This window comes from Manis javanica, chromosome 17, assembly GCF_040802235.1.
Source record: "Manis javanica isolate MJ-LG chromosome 17, MJ_LKY, whole genome shotgun sequence".
Taxonomy (NCBI): domain Eukaryota; kingdom Metazoa; phylum Chordata; class Mammalia; order Pholidota; family Manidae; genus Manis; species Manis javanica.
Window position 1 is genome coordinate 46,991,326 of NC_133172.1, and position 7,529 is coordinate 46,998,854.

A 7,529-nucleotide genomic window follows, 5' to 3' on the forward strand; every position below is an offset into this window, starting at 1 on the left:
ATTTTTCATACCTTAACTTACTTTATCAACACCCCTGTATGTAACCACTGTCCCTGCACAGCTGCCCTCTTACCACATGACCCCATATTGGGACACCCCTCTCACATGAAGGCTCGCTTTACCCTGCTCAGTTCTGACACCTCAGTCAGGCCAGCCCCCCATGGGTTTTCTCTCCTCACTCCACTCAGGCTGTTGCTCTGTGTCCCTCCCATCCTGCTGCCCAGGAAGTTGCCCTCTTTACCCTGCTCCAGCTAGCATTCCATGCCAGGCCATTCCCCATCCCTACCTATAGGGAAACTCTCTTCATTCTGCTCAGGTTCCAAGAGCCAGCTCTGGACCACCATAGCTCCCCACCCCAGCCCCAGGCAGACACTACCATACTCTGCCCACCTTAAATGCTTTAGAGATGAATCAGTGCGGAAGAGGAAGAGCACCACAAAGATTCTGGCTTTTATTTTGGGCAGAGATGCTGACTACTGTGTTAGAGACATCAGTGAGCTTGTCTGTTGCTCCCAGGACTACCAATCCTGTAGGGGAAGGGCCCACCTCATTTACCTCCCTATCACTGACATCTTGAGGGTCACCCACTCACGCCTACAGGCCCTTGGAAGATGGCTGTGGTTGCTGAGGCAGGGAGGTGGCCCTAGGAGGCCCCATTCCTCAACCACATATTCAAATGCCCACACATACAGATGGTGGGGAGTGCCTTGCCCGCCCAAGAAATCAGGCAGTTACCCAGGTGATGGGATGTATGGTGTGCTGGAAGCCTGTCTGCCCTAAAATAACTCTTTCTCACAGTCTAAAGTAGCAGTTTATTTCTTCAGCTTTGAGACCCGGTGTTTAGCCCAGCCTGGGCTGGGAAAAATAACGCACTAGGTAGAGGAAGGCAGCAGGGCAGCAGCAGTGAGACTTGGGACTCTGCTCCCTTCTGAGAGACCTTGACAACTAATTTGCCTCCCTGGCCTTATTTCCCCATCCTGAAAGTGGCGATTTCTAAAGCCATTTCAGGAACTAAGGTCTGCCTCTCACACGGTTTTTTCAGGGCTGGCTCTGAGGACTACAGACATGCTTGGCACTCTAGTAAGCACTCATCTTGATGCATCCAGCCTCCCTGTGAGGTAGGTGAGATCCTCACCACTTCCCAGATGAGGAGGCTAGGATTTGGAGAGGCTATGTGACCTACTTGTCTATGATTGCACAATTGCTAAGGTCTAGAGCCAGGACTCAAACCCAAGTCGGCCTGCCTTGGGGTTCCCAGGTGCCATGGCCCAAGTGTCAAGGCCTGGAGCTGTGGGCTAGTTTTCTTTCTATATCAGAGCAGTTCCAGTTCAGCTCAATGCCAGAAATACTTATGGTTCCAAGTGTGGGCGAGAACCATCTGGTAGAGTAGCTGCTCTGAGGTTTTGTTTGGTGACACCTCCCATGAGGACCCAGGGCTAGCCGCACGGAGGTGTTTGCAGGACTCCCCTCTGTGCCAAGGACCGTGCCACCATGGGAGTCATGGGAGAAACCTGCTTCCAGGGGCAAAACCTCCCAGGGTATTCTAGTAATGGTAAACCACCAATTTGTAGATGATTTCCCTGGGGCAGGGAAAGTGAGAGAGAAGGTGGGGCAAGAGAGAAGAAATTGAGAGGCCACGCGGGAAGATCACTAGAATCCAAATTCCAAGCCATGAAAACATAGACCTTGACCAAGCCTTAGACCTGCAAGTGAGTTCTCAGAGGACATTCTGTGTGGAGAATATATTCATAAGTGATTTATCTGATAAGGGGTTAACATCTGAAATATATAAAGAACTCATACAACTGAACACCAAAGAAACAAATAACCTGATTAAAAAATGGGCAACGGACCTGAACATTTTTCCAAAGAAGAAACAGATGGCCAACAGGCACATGATAAGATGTCCCACATTGCTAATCATCAGGGAAATGCAAAAAAAACCCACAATGAGGCATCACCTCACACCAGTTAGGATGGCCACCATCCAACAGACAAGAAATAACAAGTGCTGGTGAGGATGTGGAGGAAAGGGAGCCCTCCTACACTGTTGGTGGGAATGTCAACTGGTGCAGCCACTGTGGTAAACAGTATGGAGGTTCCTCAAAAAACTAAAAATAGAAATGTCATTTGATCCAGTAATTCTGCTCCTAGAAATTTACCTAAAGAAAACAAAATCCCTGATTTGAAAACATATATGCACCCCTATGTTTATCACCACACTATTTGCAATAACCAAGATATGGAAGTAACTTAAGGGTCCATAAATAGATGAATGGATAAAGAAGATGAGGTACACATATAATGGAATATATTCTTCAGCCATAAGAAAGAAATCCTGACCTTTGCAACAACTTGGATGGACCTAGAAGGTATTATACTCAGTGGAATAAGCTAGGTAGAGAAAGAAAATACAGTATGATTTCACTTGTTCGTGGAATCTAAAAACAGAACAAAACAAAATGAACAAAACAGTAGTAGACTTAGAGACACTGAGAAGTGACTGGTGGTTACCATGGGGTAGGGACAGTATGGGGGATAAAGAGGCACAAAATATCAGTCATAGTATAAGTTGGTCACAGGGATGTAGTACAGCATGGAGAATATAGTCAATGATTCATGTTCCTATGTTGACAGATAGTAACTGCACTAGTTGGGGTGAGGATTTAATGTAACTGTTGAATCACTGTGTTATATACTTGAAACCAATGTGTTGTATATCAAAAATACTTCAATTAAAAAAGTGGGGGGGGCTTTCTGTGGAACCTGGAGATGTCCATAGTCACAGTCGGCTGGGAAAGCCCAGACTTGCACCGTCCTGAAGAGTCACACCTACCCAGTCACCCACAGAACAAATCAAAACAAGAATCTGGTTAACTTTGACTTTTCCAATCCCACTTAACCACCTATAATATATGCCCATAACACACTTTTGGAAACCTAGACTTGGGCTTTTATAAATAGAAGAGGAATGTGAGGAGAAAGGCTGTCAATGAGAGGCAGTGCCTGCACCAGAACCAGGGGGATTCTCAGGTGAGTGTTCAGTGGAAACCAAATCCTTGCTGTTTGCTCGCCTTCCCTGGGCCTGCTGTAAGCCAGCATATCCTCTTCCATGGCTATTCAGGATATAGCCACCTAACGTTAATTGGAACCTCTAATATACCTTCTCAACACACACACATTATCTGTATACAAAGTTTATAAATAATTACACTGTTTAGTTTCCTATATACTCCAAAGTTTAATTCCTGGCTAGCATTTGTTAGATGATCTGAGTAGGTCAAAAATGGATACACAGTAAACTGGTGCCAAATATTTTAAATATCAAGGACAGATGTAACATGCCACAGGCTGCTGACAGATGTACCGAGCACCCTGATGCTTTAAAATAAATCATTGCCCAAAAGAGGGACATAATTTTAAATTGTTGAATTCTTCCCTCCAAATTAAGATGCTTATAATCTGAAGTTCACATCTTGTTTCCCTTTTCTAGAACTTTAAATAGATAGTTCTTTAAAGAAGCTGATTGGGTGAAGTAGGTTTGGGGGAAGGCAGGGCAGAGAAGATGGAGGGGGCTGATCACCATTTAGGAATGTTAATTCAGTAGTACACAAGAAGTAGGCTCAATTAAAAGCTGTAGAAAAACATTATATATGAAAATATCTCCACATCCTTGTGGTTTATTTTGAGTTGCTTGATGAAAACAATCAAGATGGAACACAAAGTTAAATGTTAACAGCACTGTTTAAATTTTAAATGGTACCTTAAAAATTTACCCATATAGGAATTTTTCAACACGATTAGAAACACCTGAAAGGTTAGGCTCCTCCTGTCTGAACTGCTACCCAAGGTTGGAAAAGGATATCATGACCTCTCAACCCTCCCACACAGAACTCTGGTCTCCAGATCTGGTGCCCCACCCAACCCCCCATTCCTGGCTTCTCAAACTCCTGCTCTTTCAGCAGAGTCTCCTCTCCTTTCAAGCTGTAAACCTCCCTAAGAATCAGAGCCCAGGGAGAGTCTTCTGAGCTATGTCAGCTATGGCCTGGCTCTTTGTACCAGTGGGGGGCACTGTCTATCCACAGTGGGAGTTTTGGCTTCCTCCTGTCACCACCAATATTGCTACAGGCCTGTCATCTCTGTCTCCTGGCCAGAATACACCATCTGTGCTTCATCAAGCAAGTCAGAGAGCATTAAGACAGCATGTTGCATCCCTGTGGCTACCTATCTTCAGGGCTTGCAGGGTAAGGAACACAGTACTAACAAGCTGCTTTTACATCCAGAATTCAAGGCTCAGGTGTGGCATCCTATGGGAACTGCACTGGGTGAATGAATGGTTATAGAGTATCTATACCTCCAGCCTCAGTGATGAGATACTTAAACTACCAACTGTGAAATATCACAAATGGACAGGGTAGATTCTACAGGACTACAAATGGGGTTGGCTGGAACAGTGTCAGGGAACTTCAGGGTCAACAATCACACTTAAGACCAACCATATGAAAGCAAAAACACAACAGCCCAAAATCTGTGGGAGGTGGCAAAGGCAGTTCTAAGAGTAAAGTACACAGCAATACAGGCTTACCTCAAGAAACAAGAACAATCCCAAATGAACAATCTAAACTCATGATTAAAGAAACTAGAAAAAGAACAAATGAATCCTAAAGTCAGCAGAAGAAGGGAAATAATGAAGATTGAGTAGAAATAAATAAAACAGAGAAGAATAAAACACTAGAAAAAAATCATTGAAACTAGAAGCTGGTTCTTTGAGAAAAGAAACAAAACAGATAAACCCCTAGCCAGACTTATCAAGAAAAAAAGAGAGTGTACACATATAAACAGAATCAGAAATGAAGAAGGAATAACCACAACTGATTCCACCAAGATTCAAATAATTATTAGAGAATACTATGAAAAATTGTATGCCAATAAATTGGACAACCTAGAAGAAATGGACAGTTTCCTAGAAATATACAACCTTCCAAGACTGACCTACTAAGAAACAGAAAGTCTGAACAGACCAATCACCAGCAGTGATACCAAACTGGAACCAAAAAACTCCCCAAAAACAAAATACCAGGTACGGACAGCTTCACAGCCGAATTCTACCAAACATTTAAAGCAGAGCTAATACCCACCCTTCTTAAAGTATTGCAAAAAGTAGAAGAGGAGGGAATACTTCCAAACTCACTCTATGAGACCAGCATCATTCTAATACCAAAACCAGAAAAAGACACCACAGAAAAAGAAAATTACAGACCAATATCCCTGATGAACATAGATGCAAAAATTCTCAACAAAATATTAGCAAACCAAATCCAAAAATACATCAAAAAGATCATCCATCATGACCAAGTGGGATTTATTTCAAGGATGCAAGGATGATATAATATTCATAAATCAATCAATAATATATACCACATTAACAAAAAGGATAAAAACCACATGACCATTATCAATATATGCTGAAAAAGCTTTTGACAAAATTCAACATTCATTCATGGTAAAAACTTAACAAAATGGGTATAGAGAGGATCATGGGAAGACGGCAGCATGAGTAGTTCAGAGGAAATCTCCTCCCTAAAAACATATATATTTATGAAAATACAATAAATACAACTATTCCTAAAAGAGACACCAGCAGATGCAGTACAACAGCCAGGATACATCTACATTTGTAAGAACTCAACATCACATGAAGGGGGTAAGATACAAGCCGCGGCCAGGCGGGACCCAAACACTCCCCCACCTCAGAACCCAGTGGGAAGAAAGGAGTTGGAACGGGGAGGGAGTGAAAGCCCAGGACTGCTAAACAACCAGCTCTAGAAATCTGCACCCACTGAGCGCAGATACAAGGTGCATGGGGTGCTGGATATTAGAGAAACGGAAAAGCAAAACCTGTGGGCAGGTCCCCACAACCGGCACCCCCGAGACAAAAGAAAAGTGAGTGCTTTCTGCAAGTCTTAAAGAGACAGGGACCCCATAGCTGGATGAAGTCGTCCCAGCACACTTAGCCAGCAGCTGGGAATCCTGGGGAACCTTAGGCACCCTAAACCCCAGGGAGGCAGAACAGCTCTGAAGCCCCTCACGGCACTAAGCAGCCTGCCTGTCATTCCTCCAACTGGCGTGGACCCTGACACACCGGCCCAGTAGTGGGAGAGTGGCAGCGCGTGCCGGGGGCGGCTGCGCCGGAAGGGACCAGGAGCAGATCGCATGTGCCAATGGTGCCAGAGGAGACAAGGAGAGGCTTGTGTGAGCGCGCAGCGGCGGCAACCGAACAGCCCGGGTATGGCTCATGTGCACCGCTGGCAGTAGAGTCAGAGGAGCCTGGTAGAGGCCTGGGCGGGAGAGCCCCGCGCACAGCTGCAGTGGAGCCAGAGGGAGCAGGCGCACTCCCAGCAGCCAACTGGAATCCCAGCCCAATGCACAGCCGCCCAGGCCAGACCCAAAGGCCGCTGCTGACACACAGCTGCCTGGCAGGGGCGCCTCTATCATGGAGGAGTGCACCTGGCGTGCCTGTCACTCCCCGCAGGGCTCCATGCTGCTCTGACGGAGACCCCGCCCACAGAAGCTTAGGGGATTAACCCGGTGGCTGCTCCAGGAGAGCGGGTAACTGACACAGGCAGCGGAAAAGGGCAAGACATCCAGCAAGCAGGAAAGGACTTTCTTCTCTCAACTGACACACCCGCAACCTGCCTACAGCCACCGCTATCACCATGAAAAGGCAAAAAAATTTAGTACAGTCCAAGACAGTTCAGACAACACCTGAGAGAGGAGCTGCAGAGACAGACCTAAACAGTCTCCCTGAAAAAGAATTCAAAATAATAATCATAAACATGCTGACAGAGCTGTAGAGAAATATGCAAGAGCTACAGGATGGAGTCTGGAGGGAGATTACAGAAGTGAAACAAACTCTGGAAGGATTTATAAGCAGAATGGATAAGATGCAAGAGGCCATTGATGGAATAGAAACCAGAGAACAGGAACGCACAGAAGCAGACGCAGAGAGAGATAAAAGGATCTCCAGGAATGAAACAATATTAAGAGAACTGTGTGACCAATCCAAAAGGAACAATATCTGCATTATAGGGGTACCAGAAGAAGAAGAGAGAGAAAAAGGGATAGAAAGTGTCTTTGAAGAAATACTTGCTGAGAACTTCCCCAAACTGGGGGAGGAAATAGTTGCTCAGGCTATGGAGGCACACAGAACTCCCGAGAGACGGGACCCAGAGGACAACACCAAGACACATAATAATTAAAACGGCAAAGATCAAGGACAAGGACAGAGTATTAAAGGCAGCCAGAGAGAGAAAAAAGGTCACCTACAAAGGAAAAACCATCAGGCTATCATCAGACTTCTCAACAGAAACCTTACAGGCCAGAAGAGAATGGCATGATATATTTAATGCAATGAAACAGAAGGACCTTGAACCAAGAATACTGTATCCAGCATGATTATCATTTAAATATGAAGGAGGGATTAAACAATTCCCAGACAAGCAAAAGTTGAGGGAATTTGCCTCCCACAA